General features: G+C 49.1%; 2 protein-coding genes across 6 annotated transcripts in view; one reads left to right on the top strand and one right to left on the bottom strand.

Moving 5' to 3' along the window:
- LOC116816446 (histo-blood group ABO system transferase 2-like) overlaps positions 1-17681 on the bottom strand; it is an 82015-nt gene extending 64334 nt beyond the window's left edge. For 2 of the 5 annotated variants that reach the window (XM_075072395.1, XM_075072397.1), the window contains exon 1: positions 16869-17232. The gene's annotated coding sequence lies outside the window, so the exon portion shown is untranslated. Of the gene's footprint in view, positions 1-16255; positions 16329-16868; positions 17233-17259 lie in introns of those variants that run through there. The other 3 variants (XM_032765691.2, XM_075072396.1, XM_075072394.1) reach the window with 3 other exon arrangements.
- LOC116816447 (olfactory receptor 10A7-like) overlaps positions 1-19598 on the top strand; it is a 126974-nt gene that overhangs the window by 86867 nt on the left and 20509 nt on the right. The window contains 1 exon segment of the mRNA XM_032765692.2: positions 7957-9733. The gene's annotated coding sequence lies outside the window, so the exon portion shown is untranslated.

Below are 19598 nucleotides of genomic sequence, written 5' to 3'. Positions count from 1 at the left end.
TAGGGAAAAAACGCTCATGACACAATGCTTTTTTGGCCCTGTCTTCACAAAACAAGGTCAGCTTCGCAGACTGTCGCACTGGGCAGACACAGCATGGGAGAAGGTGACCACCCTCTTTTGGCGAAAGAAAGTGGTCCGGATATAGAAAAACGACGAGCAGCAAGTTACTGGGCAGATGCGCTGCATCAAATGTGCTAAAGGGTTGAGTCGGATGTGATTGCAGAGCCACTGGCCAGTATCTTGAAAATTCGTGCGATCGGGGAGGTCCATGACGGAAAGCTAATGTAGTGCCATCTTTAAAAAGGGGAAGAAGGAGGGGATCCAGGTACTACGGACAGTCAGCTCAACTCAGTCCTGAAATAACATAAGCCTCAGGTCAACTTCTGAAGACTTAGAGGAGAAGAAAGTGATTCGAGAGAACATCAGCATGGATCGCCAAGGAGTCATACTTGAAGCGGTGAGATTTGCATCTCTTGGGAGATAAGTGGCTCTGTGGATGAGGTAGAAGTGGAGTTTATTCCTTGGACTTTTAGCAAAGCTTTTGATACATTTCCCCACGTATTCTTGTCAGCAAATTAAAAGAAGTATGGCTGGTATGATTGGTACTAGTAAGGGGATAGGAAAGCTGCTGTAGATCGTGGTTCAATGTAGTGATCAACGGTCATGTCTAGTGGCAGGCACGGGTTTCAAGCGGATGCCAAAGGTCATTCCTGGGCGCGTTTCCGTTCAATCCTTCATTAATAAATCTGGGGTAGTGTGGACTGCATCTCATCATTTGCAGATGACATAAACTGAGGAGTGTAGATCGCGTGGAGAGTAGGGATAGGATACAGAGGGACCTAGCCAAATTAGAGGGACTGGGCCAAAAAGAACCTGATGAGGTTCAACAAGGACAGTGCATGAGTCCTGCACTTGGGAGACGAATCCATTCAGTTACAGACTAGGACGAATGGTCTAAGGCAGCGTCTTGCAGAAAGGCCCTAGGGTTAAGTGTCGAGAAACTGGCGGAGACAAACAGGTGTCCCTCTGTTGCCAAGAAGCTAATGCTTTGGGCTGTAATAAAGTAGGGGATTGCAGCACGATCGAGGAAGCGATAATTCCCTCTATTCACAATCTGGTGACCTCTCTAGAATATGCTGTCTAGTTTTTGGGCCTACCTACAAGTAAAGAGTGTGGAAAATTGGAAATGAGGCCAGCAGAGGTCAACAAAAAAATGTAGGGACCTGTGCACATGACTTATGCGAGAGGCTAGGAAATGAGATGTGAGTTTGCAGAAAAGAATAATGAGGGGGTGGATTTTGATAGCTGCCTTTCAAGTGATTGTCAAGAGGTGTGTGTTTGTAGTGCTACCATGGCTGGTGCTATCCTGCTGTCCTTGTATGGTACACTCGCTGCGTCCTGTGTTCCATCGTAGTGTTCTGCCCAGCTTGCACAGCTTGCGACCACAGCAACCCGAAGAGACCCCAATGACACAGAGGTCTAGTAGGTAAAGGCACGTCGGCAGGTTTAGCCGAGTTGACACCAATAATACCTCCAGATGTTACTCTACTAGGGCAATACAGCATTTGCACCACGGTCAATGGACTCGAGTCAGTCAGTGTCGGGACTTCATCTGCCCTCGCGCAGACAAAGACATCGCCCCAGGATTAATTCTTATACAAGTACAACAAGTTACAATCCAGCTCCTGACGTATGGGTGCAACCTCTCGTAGCAAGGTACAACCCGTCTATGTAGCAGTGCGCCTCCTTGGTACAACTTGGTTAATCAAAAAACTCTATCTTTTACCTTTTGCACTCCCGTCATTCACGGGTTGCCTTTCCTCTGTCACTAGGTTGCCTCCCTCATTCAGTAAGGGGCCAACACTTTCCTTGACTTTCTTCTTGTTGGTAACATACCTTAAGAAACCCTTCTTGTTACTCTTAACATCTCTTGCTAGCTGCAACTCCAAGTGTGATTTGGCTTTCCTGATTTCACTCCTGCATGCCTGAGCAATATTTTTATACTCTTCTCTGGTCATTTGTCCAGTCTTCCACTTCTTGTAAGCTTCTTTTTTGGGTTTAAGATCAGCAAGGATTTCACTGTTAAGCCAAGCTTGTCGCCTGCCATATTTTCTATTCTTCCTACACATCGGGATGGTTTGTTCCTGTACCTCAATAAGGATTCTTTAAAATAGAGCCAGCTCTCCTGGACTCCTTTCCCCCTCATGTTATTTTCCCCAGGGGATCCTGCCCATCAGCTCCCTGAGGGAGTCAAAGTCTGCTTTTCTGAAATCCACGGTCCATATTTTGCTGCTCTCCTTTTTTATGAGTTTGCCTTGTATAAGCTTTATACAGGGTAAAATGGATTTATTTGGGGTTTAGACTCCACTGGGTGTTGGGCATCTGAGTGTTAAAGATAGGAACACTTCTGTCAGCTGCTTTCAGTTAAGTCAGCAGCTTTGGGGCACGTGGTTCACACCGTGGGTCTGTGTTGGAGCAGACGGGCATGTCTGGCTCAGCAAGACAGGATGCTGGAGTCCCAATCTGGCAGGGATAGCAGGGGCAGAAGTAGTCTTGGCACATCAGTTGGCAGTTCCCAAAGGAGTCTCTGTGATCCAACCCATCACAGTATGTTTGAGAGATAATAGAGGACAGACAATAATTATTTAATGACGATTGATGGTGCAATTCAAAAAATTAAAGCTTTATATCCATTAAAACACAAACTGTCAACACTGCATGACAAGATACACAAAGTAACTATTCGTTAATCAAACTCTAGTTCTCAAGGAGCATTTTCTTTACTTTGCCTAGCTGCACATTTTGATTATCATCGATGAAAATATTTTTTTATCAATTGGTGTGCGTGTGATGAAATTGATGTTTACTGACATTTGCCAATAGAAAACTGCTGCTTCCAAACCTAACTACATTGGCTTGTCATTGGGTAATTGGCCCCTTAGGAGAGATGGGTCCAGTACTGCTTGTGACTAATCAGCTGCCTCCATGCTGATTTTTTTTTTTAATTGAAATTCTTCACATGCTGGACATCATCATCATATCAGGCAATATACACATTAAGTCACTAAAAACAGGGTCAAACCAGCCCACAGCATCCATAACCGCGTTAGTTGCTTCCTGGCCCACAGTTTCCTCTGCCCAGATGAGAGGAGCAAACCGATTACTCAAAGTGAGACGAGAAGAGGGAGAAGGAGAAGGGATGGAGATTACAAGGGAAGGAAGGGCCATCTGAGCCATCCTAGAGTCCTGTGAGGCAGATGCAGGCCTTACCCACTGCAGGACTGAGACATGGAGAGATCTCCGCCCTTAATTCTCACCTCTTCTACAAACTCTGAGTCTTCAGGAACCTTGCCCTCAAATGCACTGACCACCTCAAAGGATGAAACCCTTCCCCCTCCTCAATCTCTGCCAACAAGGCAGCCCGGACTCCTGGGTTCTAGTCCAGTTCTAGGAGGAAAGAGAAGCGGGGGGGGGGAGGGAACCCAGACTCCTGGGTTCCAAGCCAAGAGCTGCGAGGAGAATGAGGACTAGTATCTTGTGGGGTGGGGGGCACTGGGAGGCTGGGAGCCTCCTGGATAGCCCCACCCGGGGGGGGGTTAGTGGCTGGGAGAGGGGGCTGGACTCCTGGATTCTGAGCCCCACCCGGGGTGGAGGGGGACGCACTCCTGGGTTCTATCCCATTTCTAAGAGGAAAGCGAAGCGAGGGAGGGGAGATGTTTAGTGGTTCGGGCGGGGAGTGGAACCCAGATTCCTGGGTTCTGAGCCTAGCGTTGGGAGGGGAGCGGGGACTAGTATGAGGGGACATTGGGGGGCTGGGACCCTCCTGGGTTCCTAGCCCCACGGGGGGGGGGAGGGTCTAGTGGTTGGGTGAGGGGACTTGGACTCCTGGGTTCCGAGCCTAGCGCTGAGAGGGGATTGGGAACTAGTATGAGGGGATATTAGGGGGCTGGGAGCCTCCTGGGTTCCGATCCTCAACGGGCGGCTGGGTCTAGTGGCTGGGGAGGGGACCCGGACTCCTGGCTCCCGAGCCTCGATCTGGGAGGGGAGTGAGGAGTAGAATCTTGGGGGGGGTGTTGGGGGGCTGGGAGCCTCCTGGGTTCCGAGCCCCACCCGGGTGAGTGGTCTAGTGGCTGGGGGAGGAGGCCAGACTCCAGCGCTGGCCCGGCCCAGCTCTTACTGCAGGGGGCGCCGCGCTCCGCCGGGACCCCGCTCGGATCCAGGGTCCCCGGGCTGGACTGCCGCTCCCGGCATGCCCCGCGCGGGACTGCAACTCCCGGCATGCCCTGCGGGGCCTCCCCGCCTCTGCACTGGGAGGGGGATGGAGAGGGGGGAGAGTGTATGGTTCTGCACCCCCAGCTTTCCCCATGCACCCTAATCTCCTGCACCCAGCCCTGTACTCCAGTCCTACCGTTGCGCCCCCAGCTGTCCCTGTGCACCCCAGTCTCCTGCACCCCTATCCCTGTACCCCCAGCCCTGCACCCCCAGATCTGCCTGCCCCTGCATCCCCTATCCCTGTACCCCTGATCTGTGCCTGCACACCAGCCCCTCTGTATTCCAGCCCTGCCAGTGTACTCCAGCTCTCTCCAAGCACCCCAGTCTCCTGCATCCCCCATCCCTAAACTCCCAGCTCTGTCCCTGCATCCCCCACCCCTATACTCCCAGCTCTGCTGCTGCACCCCAACACTCCCTCCCCCCACACTTCCCAAAGTATTTGGGGAAAAATCACTCTGTGAATGGTTCCTGGGGAGGGGCATTGGTGGGGAACAGGAGGAGAGGGATTTGGGGCTGCAGCGAGGAGAGGAGGGCTATAGGGAGGAGGATAAACAGGGATGGGTGGCAGGGGAGGGAAGAGGGGTTGGAGTCGGAGGAGTTAGGGGGTGGAACACTGGGGAGAACAGGTGCAGGGGCAACTGTCAGCCCCACGTGCTCCCCGCTCCTGTGTGTGTGCCCAGATCTGAGGGGCCCAGCCCCTAGGTGGGACAAAGCCCTCTTCCTGCCCCCCACATGTGTGTGCCGTGATCAAGGGAACCCTTTCACTCCTCTCTGCCCCTCCCTCCCAGTGCCCTTTCCTTTCAGCCTGCCTCATGTAAGGCCAGGTTTTCAGGTAATTTACCATCCTCATCTCTGCAACAACTGCTGCCACACGCTAGTGTGGGGTTGCTCACTACCTGGACTGCAGCCACATAACCCGTAGTGTGATGGCCCACTCCAGGGGGCCGCAAGGGGGGTGGGTGGGCGGGCAAGCTTTTGGTCCCTTCGCCATGTCCCAGGACTCCTGGGGGTGTGAGGGGGGCTGGGAAAGGAGAAGAAGAGCTTTGTGCATCTCATCCACCGCGGGGCTGGTGGCAGAGCACTGCACTACCTGTGTTCATGAAAAGTCACGGAATGAGGGCAGAGTTACGATGATGCGGGCATCCTTAATAGTGCATTTTCTGCTGTGGCCACGTTTTGTTCAGCACACTTTAGCATCCTGCAAAGAGATAACCTGATGCCAAGCGGCCTGAACTCCATATAAATGCAGATTACGGAGAGCTGGGTGTGTGTGCAGGGAGATGATAGCAGTTCAGGAAAGTCGCTACTCACAGTTCTTCTCCATGTCCAAACCCTTCCTCTCTGGACTGCGGTAAACAAAGGGTTAATGGGCAGCCTAGCCCACCCAGGGCATGCTGTGAGGAATGCTGGGAGTGATAGTTCTTGGCCACTTCCCTACCAGGGTTAGGGCATGTCTTTCCAGGACATCTCTCTTCACATTTCAGATTGAGGGTGGGATTCAATCATGGCACAGAGGCTGGAAGGGAGATGCCCTCCACTCTAATCACTATACCCCCACCCCTCCCTGGGGCAGTATAGAACCAAGGAGTCCTGGCTCCCAGCCCACCCTGCTCTAACCAGTAGACCCCACTTTCCTCCCAGATCTGGGGATAGAACCCAGGACTCCTGGCTTCCAGCCCTCTTGCTCTAATCAATACACCTCACTCCAATCTCTGAGCTAGGATAGAACCCAGGAGTCCTGGCTCCCAGGCCCACCCCCAGTTCTAACCACTAGACCCCACTCCCATCCCATAGCTGGGATAGAACTCAGGAGTCTTGGTGCCCAGCCTTGGCTTCCACTGGATCCTGAAACCTAGAGTGGATTTTGAGGATGAGATGCAGAGGAGTCTGGGAAACGGGTTAGGTAGCAGTAGGGCTGTGTGTGTGTGTGTGTGTGCGTGCGCGCGCGCCCATCCTTGGGGGAAGGAAAGTACCAGCTGCTCGGGGCATCCCCAGGTCACTGAGACACCTAATTCCCTCCCCCCAGAGGGACTGGCGCTGGGAGAGCCATGGGTGCAGGAGACTGGCACTTCCTGCTAAACCAGCTTCTCCGAGACCAGAGCTGTGCCCCCAGCCGAATCCAGGACCCAAGGCAGTGCTGGGCTCATGGGGTGCTGAGCCCGGGGGCTGGGACAGCTGGACTGAGACACAATCTGCCTCCCTGTGAGTTCAGCTGCTGGGGTCCCTGGAGGAAGGGATAGCTGACTACCCAGCCAGATCGGTGCCTATGGGGCTGGGGTAGGTGCCAGCTCTTCTTCAGAGCAGCTTTCGAATCCCCATTGCCTGGAACCTTTGCACATCTCCTGGAGACACTGGGTCTGATGCATGGGCCCAACTGGGGCCATTTGCCCTGGCAGTGCCTGAGCTGCAGCACCTCCCCCTCCCCCGCCCCCTCAAACCAGCTTCTCTTATGTTTCCAAGCTTTTCTTAGCATTGCTGGGCTGGGCGTTGAGGAGGAAACCCGGGCATTGCTCCTGGTACGGTGGGGGCCATGGTATGGAGGTTGCAAGTTGAAACCTGCCCCTGCGTGGCGATCTGCCTGTGGCTCTTTGCAAAGATTTATTCCAGGGAGATGAAAGCTGTGCCCAGTGGGCAGTTCAGATGGGGCTCAAAGGGCTTTTGGGAAGCAAATGAAATGCCCCATGTGACTACTCGCCAGGAGCAGGAGGTGAATTAGCGAGCAGAGCCCAGCTAGACCATCTCTTCCAATTCCCAACTCGGGGAATCTCCGTGTGGTGATATGGTGGCCTGCAGCGGCTGGAGCACTGTGCGCTTTAAATTCCCACCCGAGCCCGGCCGCCGGAGCTCTGGCAGCACTTTAAAGGGCCCAGGGCTCCCCATAGTGGCTGGAGTCCTGAGGCCCTTTGAATCACCACCGGAGAAGCCGGTCCAGTCTGGCACAGTGTACAGGCTCTTGCTGGTACGCCATACTGGACCGTACTGGATAGTTTCATCTCTGACGAAACAGCTTTTTTAGCAATCAGGCATCAACTGAGGGCAGGCCACAGAAAGAGGGGTTTAAAACTGTTGGGAAGGGAGAATCCCATTTTGCCCCTGGGATGAGAGAAGGGGGTTGGAGGCCTAAACATTCCCCTACCCCAAAACATTCCTCTAAACCCCATCCCGAATCTCCTGTAAAAGTAGAAGAGCCCTGAAAGTGTATCAGTGTAATTCCACTGATCACTTGAAGAATGACTGTCCCGTGCTAGGAGGAAGCGGGCAACAATAGCTCACGTTAGTTTTGCTTTCCTCAACACAGAACGCCCCCCTCGCAAACAATTGCAACTTATCATCTTGGTTCTGTGAGGTCAGCCTCTGCAGAACCAGATGTAGTAAGATGAGGCCCTGAGACAGAAACTTTTGGTATCAGAGGCCCGGTCTGAGGCCTGAAGTAATGGTCAAGACACTGCAAACATAAAGCAAAGTTAGGCCGTGAGCCAGAGGCAGGCCTGCTCACAGAAGTTGGTAAGAGGAAGGCTGCTAAAAGAACGTGTGCCAGGATGGCACCAGAATGACCAGGTAGGAACACATCCCACACGGATAACAAGGAACAGGCAAATCCAGCCTAAAAACAGTATAAAAGGACAATATGATGGAAAGGTAATAAAAAAGGATAATACGATTGATAGACAGCATGATGGATAGACTTATTTGGTCAAACCAACCTGTACCAGGAGAAAGGCAACACCCTAATGCATATGGGGGCTGTACCTCAGTCTGTTCAATGATGTGTAACCTGTTTATACCTGGGTATAAGAACGCCTGAGTGGACGTCTTTGTCCAGCCTAGGGGGCAGTGGAGTGTCCCGCCACTGATTGACCTGGTCCATTGTCAGGGAGCACATATGTACTAGCAGAACTGTAGACATCTGATCCGGGGAGCTAGCGGCTGTGTTTCATTTGACAATAAACCTGGCCGGGTGCTTCGTGCCTTATCGGAGTCTGTGGTCATTGGGGGTTCTCTTGTGGTCTGCTGTGTTGGCAATCTGCACAGAGCCAGGGCAGCACACAGAGGGAACACGCACACAGCCGACTCTTATCAACATTAAACAGAGCAGAGCACCACACCAGTGGCGTTTGACAACACTGGTGACCCCGACCACTGATCTGGTGAGTAAGCAAGCTGTCCGCTGTAGGAATCATGATCTAACATGACAGAAAACCACGAGCTAGGGAACCCCTTTAACCCTTCCCTGCAAATCCCCATAGAGTTTTAAAAATATAATGGAGAAAAACATGTAATGTAATTTGTAAGGCTAGGGCAGAGACTGTAGTCTTAAAATGTAAACTATTGCAAATTATAACGATGACTATTACAGTATGCACAAAATTGGTGGGGCAATAGCAGTAACAAAGAAGGAGTTAAAATAATCAAAAGGAGATACAAAGCCCTGGAATGCTCCCACCCCCCTTGCAGGGTGGCGAGCAGCCCAGAGACAACCAGCACAGAAATAGAATAAAACATTGGAGACAGCTGCAAGGCTGCAAAAAATACATGTGCTGTCCCCAGTTATAAATATTTGTGGTCAACAGCGGGCTTCAGGTAGCTCCCCTGCGCCCGAAGAATGGGGACAGAATGGAAAAAGGTGGCCTAGTAAAATTAAAAGATGAAACAGGGTCCTCTGCAGTGCAACCACCGCCTTATGATAAAAGCCAGGTTCTGGTCAACCTAAACTGTGACCTAGACTGGTGCCTGTCAGAACGGGACAAGTAAGTGCACAGATGGAAAAAGTAGCACACAATACTGTCACGGAATTGAAGGAAAACATGGAACAGTTCACAGAGCACATTCAGAGACAGGAGCTGCGACTCGATTGCAGGGGAGTGAATAAAAAGGAATTTCAAAGTAAAAACTGAAATTAAGCAGGTTAACATCTAGAATTGATGCATTAATGCAGGGAGTTGCCCCAAAACAGTTAACTGCAGCGAAAAAGGGCACTTCCACCATCTATTTGGCATACAGACAAAAGCAATAGATCCTGGGGGAACAAATTCAGGTTTTACAAGAGCAGGTAATAACCCCCACTCTCTTCTCAAAGCCAGGATAAAAACCAGGGGCACAGTCTCAACTGTGCAGGTTCCCAACTGCTTTGACCTATGGAACCATACTTTGTGCTCATATCTAAAAATATAACCTTCTTTCTCAAATATTTTTGTATACCGGTTAAGTTTTTTCTTTTATATGCTTTCCTAGTTTGCTAAACTTGCTGCTGCTGCCCGTACTTTCAGATACCTTGATACAGTTAATCTCTCATGGCTCAGGTCTTGCTACCTTCCTAGGTTGCTCTTCGCCCCCCCTCCTTTTCCCCCACCTCTCCTCGCTTCTGCTCTCTCTCTTTGTTTAAAAGTTATAGTTTTACAGAAACCTCCACAAGATAAAGCAATTGAAAACAGAACAAAACAAGAAACAAAAAGGAGACAAGGTAAAAGCTTTACTTTAAATAAATCCAATAAATTAATTATTTTAACCTTCAGGAACGCAACAGCTGGAATTATTCCTAACTTTCTTGAAGATATGGTGCCAAGCAACAGAAATTCACACTCTGCTTCTAATTCTAACCACTAACGAATATTTGAAAGATGGGCTTTTCTTTTTTCCATATAGCAGAGTTTTAAAATAATGTTAAATATAATGTAATGCAAAATTCCTTGTTACCAAATTAATACAATACATTTGGTAAATATTAATATATTTTAAAGTATGTTTGTTAAAAGTTTTAATAAGGTAATAACTTGTTTATTCAAATGCTTAACCCTTTTAATGTTTTGTTTTTGTTTGCCTTATTTTCTATAGTTATGAATAGAATTCTGGTGTCATTTGTTTTGAATTGTAAATTTGTCCTTTATGTCATGTGCATTGTCCTGTGTTGTATGTTGTGTGTGTTACGTGACTATTTTTTATTATATTTATTTTGTTGCAACAAAATTCAATTTTATACTCTTTTCAAATATATGTATATCTGGTACCATACTATTTTAATATTATGGTTGTGGTATAACCATCATAATATTATTAATATCTTTTTTTTCAAAGTTCAACTAGGTCTCAGTTATAAATATATGTACATATATTTCTGCCTCAACAAATAATGAAATTACAAACAAAAATAATTTTCTTTTATATTTCTTTTATTAACCACAGTTTTTTTTTTTAAGTTTTTTTTTTTTTAATTCAAAGAAAAAATGTAAGTGAAAACCTCAACATTAAGGTACAGATAATATTAACAAAATGTCAATTTCTTGTCTGGGTTTTTATGAACTTGTTTGTTGTTTTTTAAAAAAAAATTGTTTGCACTTCTAAACTTGTTTGCACTTATAAGAATGTGATAGCAAAAATGTTTAAAAATAACAACTTATGCATAGTGCTAACCAAACAACTTCAACAGGTTTCCACCTTTGGCTCCCAAACATAACAAAAGCATCATGAAAATTTAATACCCTCAAAGTATTTGCATGGACCTGTATTTAAAATTTATTTTGGTTTAATTTTATAGTTAGTTTAATTTTACACGGTTTTCTTTTGTTATGTTAATAGGAAGCAGTGGTTGTTAAAGTTTGTGCTTCTAAACAGTTAACAAGAGTGAAGTTGGTTTCACAAGCAAAGTAACCCTAAAAAGCTTGTTAAAATTATGTTACTAATTCTTTTGCTGAAACAAAGTGTTCAGCAAAGGAAAGCAATACACCTGCTCATGGAAGACTGTAAGCATCTATTTTAGCTGTTAAGCATTACATTTAGTATCAAATATTAGTAATGCACCTTAAGTGAAAATGAATGTCTATACAACAATTGCAAAACTATAGCTTGTGTTTAAAAGCCTTGGTCCCTGTTACATTGTAAACACTAAATTGGTCTGTGTATTAAATTTGGGTTACTAAAAACAAGAGAAATGTAAAAACAAACAAACAAAAACTTTATTATATTAACTAACGTAAGAACAAAGACACTAGACGATATCACACCACAAAGACACCAGAAGATATTTGTCTACAGTGAAGAAACCCCCAAGCATCAAGAAAAGAAAACTGAAGTGCTGCATAAATAAGAGACTGGTCAAATACACCTTCTATCTACCATATATGGACAATTAATTTAATAATCAGCTAAAAACCACTAGCTGGACCAGGATAAACTGTCATTTAATTTCAACTTGGTTACTGTGTAAAAACAACTGTATTATTGCAGTACTACTGTATTATCATTGCACTATTGCTGTACCAGCACTCCCAGCGATCTCCGTGACACCACTGATTTCCTGAGAAAACTACACTGCATGGGTGAACTTCCAAAAAACCCCATCCTAGCCACCATGGATGTAGAGGCTCTCTACACAAACATCCCACACACAGATGGAATACAAGCTGTCAGGAACGGTATCCCTGATGATGCCACAGCACAACTGGCTGCTGAGCTCTGTGACTTTATCCTCACACACAACTATTTCAAATTTGGTGACGATATATACCTCCAGACCAGTGGCACCGCTACGGGCACCCGCATGGCCCCATAATATGCCAACATGTTTATGGCTGATCTGGAACAACGCTTCCTCAGCTCTCGTCCACTCATGCCCCTTCTCTGCCTACGCTACATTGATGACATCTTCATCATCTGGAGCCATGGGAAGGAGACTCTGGAAAAATTCCACCATGATTTCAACAGCCTCCACCCCACCATCAACCTCAGTCTGGACCAATCTACACAGGAGGTCCACTTTCTAGACACCATGGGGCAAATAAGTGACGTTCACGTTAACACCACCCTAAACCAAGAACCCACCGACCGCTATGCCTACCTTCATGCCTCCAGCTTCCATCCTGGACACACTACATGATCCATTGTCTATAGCCAAGCACTGAGGTACAACTGCATCTGCTCCAACCCCTCAGACAGAGACCAACACCTACAAAATCTTCACCAAGCATTCTCAAAACTATGATACCCACATGAGGAAATAAGGAAACGGATCACCAGAGCCGACATGTATACCAAGAAATGCCTCCTACTGCTAGACTAAGCCCAAGAAAGAAACCCACAGACTCCACTGGCCATCACATACGTCTCAGTAAAACCCTCTCCAATGCATCATCAGGGATCTCACACCCATCCTGGACAATGATTCTTCAATTTCAAGGCCTTGGGGTGAGCCAGCCTCGCCCACAATCTTGCCAACCTGAAGCATATTCTTCCCAGTAACTACACACAGCACCCTTAGTAACTCTCACTCTAGGAACCAAATCCATGCAACAGACCGTCGATGCCAACTCTCGCCCCATATCTACACCAGCGACACTATCCAGGCAGGACCCCTAACCAGTTCAGCCACACCATCACCGGTTTCTTCACCTGTAATGTAATATACATTACAGGTAGTCCACTTGTGGACATGATATGCCTCATTATGCCAGCAATGCCCCTCTGCTATGTACATCGGCCCAAACTGGTACAGTCCTACAGAAAAGGATTAATGGGACAAAATCAAGTTATTAGGGAAATATGCATCATACAAAATCTGTAGAGAGAACCTTCATAACTCCCTGAAACTAATAGCAGATTTAAAGGTAGCCTATCTGCTAATGCAAAAAAACCTTTCCAGTACCAAACTTCAAAGAAAACTGTGAGCGTCAGTCATTGCAGATTTGACCACCATCAGCTCAGGATTCCAACAATAGAGCTGTGATAGGCTTAGCTAATTACAAAGCCGTTTCTTCCCTGTGGTTCACACTCAACTGCTAGAAAGAGGTTCATCCTCCCTTGATTGAATAAACCTCGTTATCGCTAGCCTGAATTCTTGCTTGTTCATATTTATACTGCCTCTGAAATTTCCTTTACTACATGATCGACGAAGTGGTATCAACCCCGAAAGTCATCTCCACTACTCTGTTATAGTCTATAATGGTCCACAGGATCTCTTTGCCTGTTTAGCAATTACTCACATGGTAAATGTAACTGTTTAATCAACCACAGGTAAAAATCAAAATGATTAATGGCAGAAAACAACATGAATGCAAAGAAAAACAAATTTTAAGAAATTGGGAACAAATACGTGTTTAGCACCATTTTAATTTTGGGTACTGACACGAGCATCCTAAACTAATACTATGTTATTCAATACATCCTTGCTACGTTGGTACTGATACCATATACTCATTCTGACACTAAGCAATATTGTTAAATTTGGTTAGCTGTCCAAATTCAGTATAATTAATTTGGGAAAATCAACATCATAAACAGTGGATCTAGTCAAATACTATGTATATCATGGACATGCATCCATGTGACACAAAGTCTAGCATCCCTTTCCTGCCCAGCGAAATTACCAGAGGGTGGCAACAGCCAGTAAAGGTGACCCATAACATGAATACACCAGAATGGGTGGTAACTAATTACAAGATATTTATATTATAAAGCCTCATTTGATAGTGTACTACTTCAGTTTTCTGTTTTACTTCTCATGTACATAATACTGTGAACAAACTTACAATGCTTGTTCCAGTGTTTGAACACACTCAGCCTACTACTTAATTGATGATACAGGTGATACCTGGTCAGCCATATACAGCTAGTGTTTCTATCTGTTCACCAAATAAAGTATCAGAGGGGTAGCCGTGTTAGTCTGGATCTGTAAAAGCAGCAGAGAATCCTGTGGCACCTTATAGACTAACAGACGTTTTGGAGCATGAGCTTTCGTGGGTGAATATGAATGCGTCTGACGAAGTGGGTATTCACCCACAAAAGCTCATGCTCCAAAACGTTTGGTAGTCTACAAGGTGCCACAGGATTCTTTGCTGCTTTTACCGAAGTAAAAGAGTCTGTAGTGAGGTGGCGTGGCTCCACTCTGCGCCGGAGGAGGGAGATCCCAGCCGAATACCAGAGTGGGCGGAGCTAGTGAGCTCTGAGCCCTCCCCCCAAAGGGTCAGGCGGCGACCCGGAACTATAAAGGCCGGCCCTCAGAACTCAGTCAGGCCCCAGCCGCCAGAGCAAGCAGATGTCCCTCAGGGAGCTCGAGACTGGGAACCCTCTGTGACCCAGGGCAGCCACCCAGGCTGGCCTGAGCTCCCCCGGGCCTGCTACCTTGAGGAGTTGCCGGAGCCTCCCTGCCTCCGCTACCTGGAAGAGCTGCCGGAGCTTCCCCGCGCCTGCTACCCAGAGAAGCCGCCGGAGCTGCCCTGGGCCGGCTATCCGGAGGAGTTGCCGGACCTACCGCCCAGCCCCAGCAGCAACAAGCCCATGCTCCTGGACCTTGCAGAGGCCGATGTCAGGACCCAGGTAGGCTCCAAGGAGGAGTACGGAAGTAGCCCGGGGGCAGTCAACCCCAGTCTGGCTGCAGCATTACCCGAGCCTATGTTAGTGTGTTGCGGCCAGGATCCCCACTGACTAAGCAGCGGATCTTCAGCTGCTGCTAGGGCCCGGGCTGGGATGCAGTGGAGTGGGATGCAGTGCGCCCTCCCTGCCACCCAATCCCTGGATGGCAGACTCCCCCTCTCCCTGGCCTGAGGAGGCCAAAGTCTATTAGAACCTTTGCTCAGCCCTGCCCCAGGGCCTCAGCTTCCTGACTTAGTGCTTGTTGCCCCGCCCTGCCCGGGGTCGGGCCTTAAACTTTTACTGTTGCTCAGCCCTGCCCAAAGGCCTGAGCTCCCTGACTCAGTGTTTGCTGCCCCGCCCTGGCCTAGAGCCAGGGCCTTAACTGTTATTGTTGCTCAGCACTGCTGAAGGACCTGAGCCCTCTGCCCCCACAGGGAAGGCGATTGCTGCGAGGATGGCTGGGCTATCCACCCGGACCCGTCGGTGTGTAGTGAGCCGGCGTGGCTCCCCTCCTCCCCCTGGAGAGGGTTGAGCCCCGGCTGCACTCATCTACATGTCAGAGTACAACACCAGACTGGAGAGACATGGTTATGCTTAGCCATAGGGTGGTGTCATAGGTACACATACATACCATACATATATACCCATATGTGCTACAAATATATATGCCATATCCATATTATTCATATATATATTATTTGGGAGTGCCTCTAAGGCTCAATCACAGTACTACATTCCTCAGTCATGGTCCCAGCCCTAACATTCCCAGGCCCACCATAAGGGACTTGAAAGAATGTGCAGACTAAAAACAGATGGGGCATGAGTGTATGGCTGGTGAAATGAGGTGACCACATAATAGTATTTAGCCCACAGGGTTATCTTCAGTCCATCCATTATGCTTTTCCGGGACGATGGGTAAACATCCTCCCATAAAAAGACAAAACGTGGGGGAATTTAGTAAGATGAGGCCCTGAGACATAAACCTTTGGTATTAGAGGCCCATTATGAGGCCTGAGGCCTGAACTGAAGTAGTGTTCAAGACCAGGGGTCTCAAACTCAAATGATCACAAGGGTCGCATAAGGACTAGTGCATTGGCCCAAGGGCCGCATCACTGACACACCCCACTTGTTGCCCCTGGCCCCGCTCCCATTCCACCCCTTCCATGAGGCCCTGCCTCTTCCTACCCCTTCTCTGCCCCCATTCCAACCCCTTCCCCAAAGTCCTCAACCCAACCCTGCCTCCTACCTGCCCTCAGGGGGTGCAGGAGGGGTGCAGGGTGTGGCAGGGGCTCAGGGCAGGGACTTGAGGTACAGGAGGTATGAAGGGTATGGTAGAGGGCCCAGGGCAGGGAATTGGGTTGTGAGGTGCAAGGGGGTGAGGGTTGCTGCAGGGGGTGGGGTGCAGGGTACAGCAGGTGGCTCAGGGCAGGAAGTTGCAGTATGGTGTCCAGGAAGGGCAGGGCCGGTGCAACCATTTAGGCAAAGTAGGTGGCCGCCTAGGGCGCCTAGTGGTTGGAGGTGCCTAAAAGTCCCCTCAGGCAAGGAGATGGAGTGGAGGTGAGCTGGGTGTGGAAGCGCGCGGGCTACCCGCAGTAACGGGGGCGGGGGGCGCACAGGGGAACAGCTCCCCACCCCAGCTTACCTCTGCCTTCTCCGCTGAGCGCACAACCTAGCTGTGTCTCCTCCAGTAAGTGCTGCAAGCCTGGGTGGGGAGGAGAACTAGAGCAGCGCTGCGTGCTTAGTGGAGGAGGCGGAGCTGAGGTGAGCTGAGGCGGGCTACCCAGGCAGGGTTAGCTTCTGCGGGGGGAGGTCTTCCCAGGCAGGGTTAGCTGCTGTGGCAGGGAGAGGGGGGAAAAGGGGGGAAGTCTCCCCGGGCAGGGTTAGCTGCCATCGGGGGTGGGGGGGAAAGTCTCCCCAGGCGGGGTTAGCTGCCGTGAGGGGACGGGGGAGTCTCCCTGGGCAAGGTTAGTTGCAGTGGGGGGACAGGAGGGAGAGGGGTTAGCTGTCGCGGTGGGGGAGTATTTGCTGCGGGGGGGATCCCCGGGTGGGGTGCTGAGTTAGCTGCCATGGGGGGGTGGGGTTAGCTGGGTGGGGGGTGCAAGGTGGAAGTTTTGCCTAGGGCATGAAACTTCTTTGCACCAGCCCTGAGGAAGGGTGAGGGGTGCAGCAGGGGGTTGGGATGCAGGGTGTGGCAGGGGGCTCTGGGCAGGGGTTGGGATACAGGATGGGTGCAGGGTGTGCCCAGTGCCACTTACCTAGAGTGGATTCGGGGTGACAGTGTGGCACATCATGGCCAGGGCAGACTTTCTGCCTGCCTTCCCTGACCCCTGGCCCTGCTCCTCTCCTCTCTGCTCTGCTCCAGGAAGCAGCTGGTGTCCCTTGAGGTGGGGGGGAAACGGCACCATGTGCTGCTTGTTATATCCTTGGGGGCAGCAGCTTTAGGACGAAATCACTGGAGACACAGAAAGCTGTAAACCTTGGAGCAGCTATTTATTGCTACACACAGAACTAACCAACGGCCAACCACACAGGCTGGGCTATCTCCTAATACTCTGACTCAGCTGCCATAGCAACACAAGATTCTATTACAACCAAAATACACAACACTGTTTTGTTTGACAGTAAACCTGGCTGGGTGTTTTGTACCTTATCGGAGTCTGTGGTCAATGGGGTTCTCTCAGGGTCTGCTGTGTCAGAGATCTGCGCAGAGCCTGGGCAGCACACAGAGGGAACACGCAGGCAGCTGATTGTTATCAACATGTAACAGAGCAGAGCACCATGCTGGTGGCATCTGACACCATCAGATATGGAGCATGTGAAGGCTGTCCAAAGTGATGGCACGGAATACTTGGGGCAGAGGGCTACAGGGGCCCAGATCTCACTGGTAAAGCAGAGTGTGGTCCCAAAGGCCAGTATACTGCCTGGCCAAATGGCAGAGATTGTGGGGGTGGGCAAAAGCAGATTCCTCGTACTCCTAGCTAAAATCCATGTGGTTTGGGAAGGTATGGAAAGAGTTTTGATTGTGGAGGTAATGGAGCACCTCCTATTCGACCTGCTCCTGGGTAATGATTTTTTCTGTGTAGCTCAGGTTAAAATATTTGCCTGCAGCAGGAGGGAGTTTCATGCTGGGACCCCCAAGGGAAAGTTTAAGGTCTCAGGAACTGCTGAGAGAATGGGAGAGAGTCTCCTCGCTTTTTCTGCAGCAGGGAGAAATCACATACTTCCAGGTGGGAGGATGGTTGAGACCAACTCCTGCACTGCAGCTGGAGAAAGGGATCAGGGTGTAATGTCTGCCAGGGAGAGACCTGTCCAACTGAACCAGAGACAAACCCAGCTCTAGGGAGCAGAGATCAATGCATCCCAGAGGAGAGCCCAGAGAAGGGGCAGGGGATCTCAGAAACCACTGAGGTGGGTGAGGAGTCCTGTGACTCTGTATCACAGGGAAGCAGGTTGCTTCCAAATATGTGAGGGGCTGAGGCTAGCTCCTTTCCAGCAGAAGGCAACATGCCCTCAGGCGCAGGGGCAGGAGAGGTGTTGTCAGTGATTAAGGAAACTGTCCCAGTTGTTAGCTGGCAGATTTTGCAGATGAACAAAAGACAGAACCCTTCCTAGGGTATGGCTACACTTGCAGCTATACAGTGCTGGGAGTTAAACTAGCCTTCGTACAGCTGAGTAGGGAAAGTGCTGCAGTCTGTCCACACTGCCAGAGCACTGTCTTGGCCACATCTGCAGCATTTGCAGCCGCATTGGGAGTGGTGCATTATGGGCAGCTATCCCAGCGTTCAAGTGGCTGCAACATGCTTTTCAAAAGGGTGCGTTGGGGTGGGGTGTGACAGGGAGCGTGGGGGGAGAGACAGAGGGTTTTTGGATTGCTGAAAGTGTGCCAGCACACTGCCTTGTAAATTCCGACCCCACTCCCTCTCATTCACTGAAAGCAAACAGCAGCTGTTTGTTTTTTTCTCATACACAGATAAGCAGCTGCTAAGCCTGAAAGGGACCCCAACCCTCCCCACGCCGCCTCTCTCTTCAAGCAAACATTAGCTGTCTGCATTGTGGATGGGGACCCCCTGCCTGCCTCTACTTAAAGCAAGCTCATGCAAAAACTCTCCTAGAACAGAGAGGCAGTTCACACCTTGTCAGGGCATGGATGGGACAAACCCAGCCCAGCCTTACAGAAACAATGGACACTGGCTTAGGCAGCAACAAAAGAATCCGTTAAGCTCTCGAGGGAGTCAACCCCCTACCTATGGACAGTTTGGGACTGTGATGATGTAATGCTCACCTGACTTTGAAGGGGGTAAAACAAGAGGAAAGAAAGGACATGATAAAAAGGAGAGACATTTTGCCATGTTTTCTCTCTTCAATCTACATCTACAGACACCACTACCACTTAGTGACTGAAACAAAGGGGAGAGCCTGGCTGAAAAGTAACTAGAGAGCCTCTGATGAGACGCATCTAAGTTTTTAATGACATTGAAAGTGTTAAGATCAGCTTAGAATGTGTTTTGCTTTCATTTAATTTGACCAAATCTGATGTGTTGTGCTTTGACTTATAGTCACTTAAAATCTATCTTTATAGTTAATACACAGAATCATAGAATCATAGAAGATTAGGGTTGGAAGGGACCTCAGGAGGTCATTTAGTCTAACCCCCTGCTCAAAGCAGGACCAATTCCCAACTGACCTTAAAAACCTCTAAAGAAGGAGATTCCACCACCTCCCTAGGTAACCAATTCCAGTGCTTTACCACCCTCCTAGTGAAAAAGTTTTTCCTAATATCCAACCTAAACCTCCCCCATTGCAACTTGATACCATTACTCCTTGTTCTGTCATCGGGTACCACTGAGAACAGTCTAGATCCATCCTCTTTGGAACCATCTTTCAGGTAATTGAAAGCAGCTCTCAAATCCCACCTCATTCTTCTCTTCTGCAGGCTAAACAATCCCAGTTCCCTCAGCCTCTCCTCATAAGTCATGTGCTCCAGC

Source organism: Chelonoidis abingdonii, chromosome 14, assembly GCF_003597395.2.
Source record: "Chelonoidis abingdonii isolate Lonesome George chromosome 14, CheloAbing_2.0, whole genome shotgun sequence".
NCBI lineage: Eukaryota > Metazoa > Chordata > Testudines > Testudinidae > Chelonoidis > Chelonoidis abingdonii.
The sequence above is the reverse complement of the archived record's forward strand: the minus strand, read 5'-3'. Positions and strand labels throughout refer to the sequence as shown.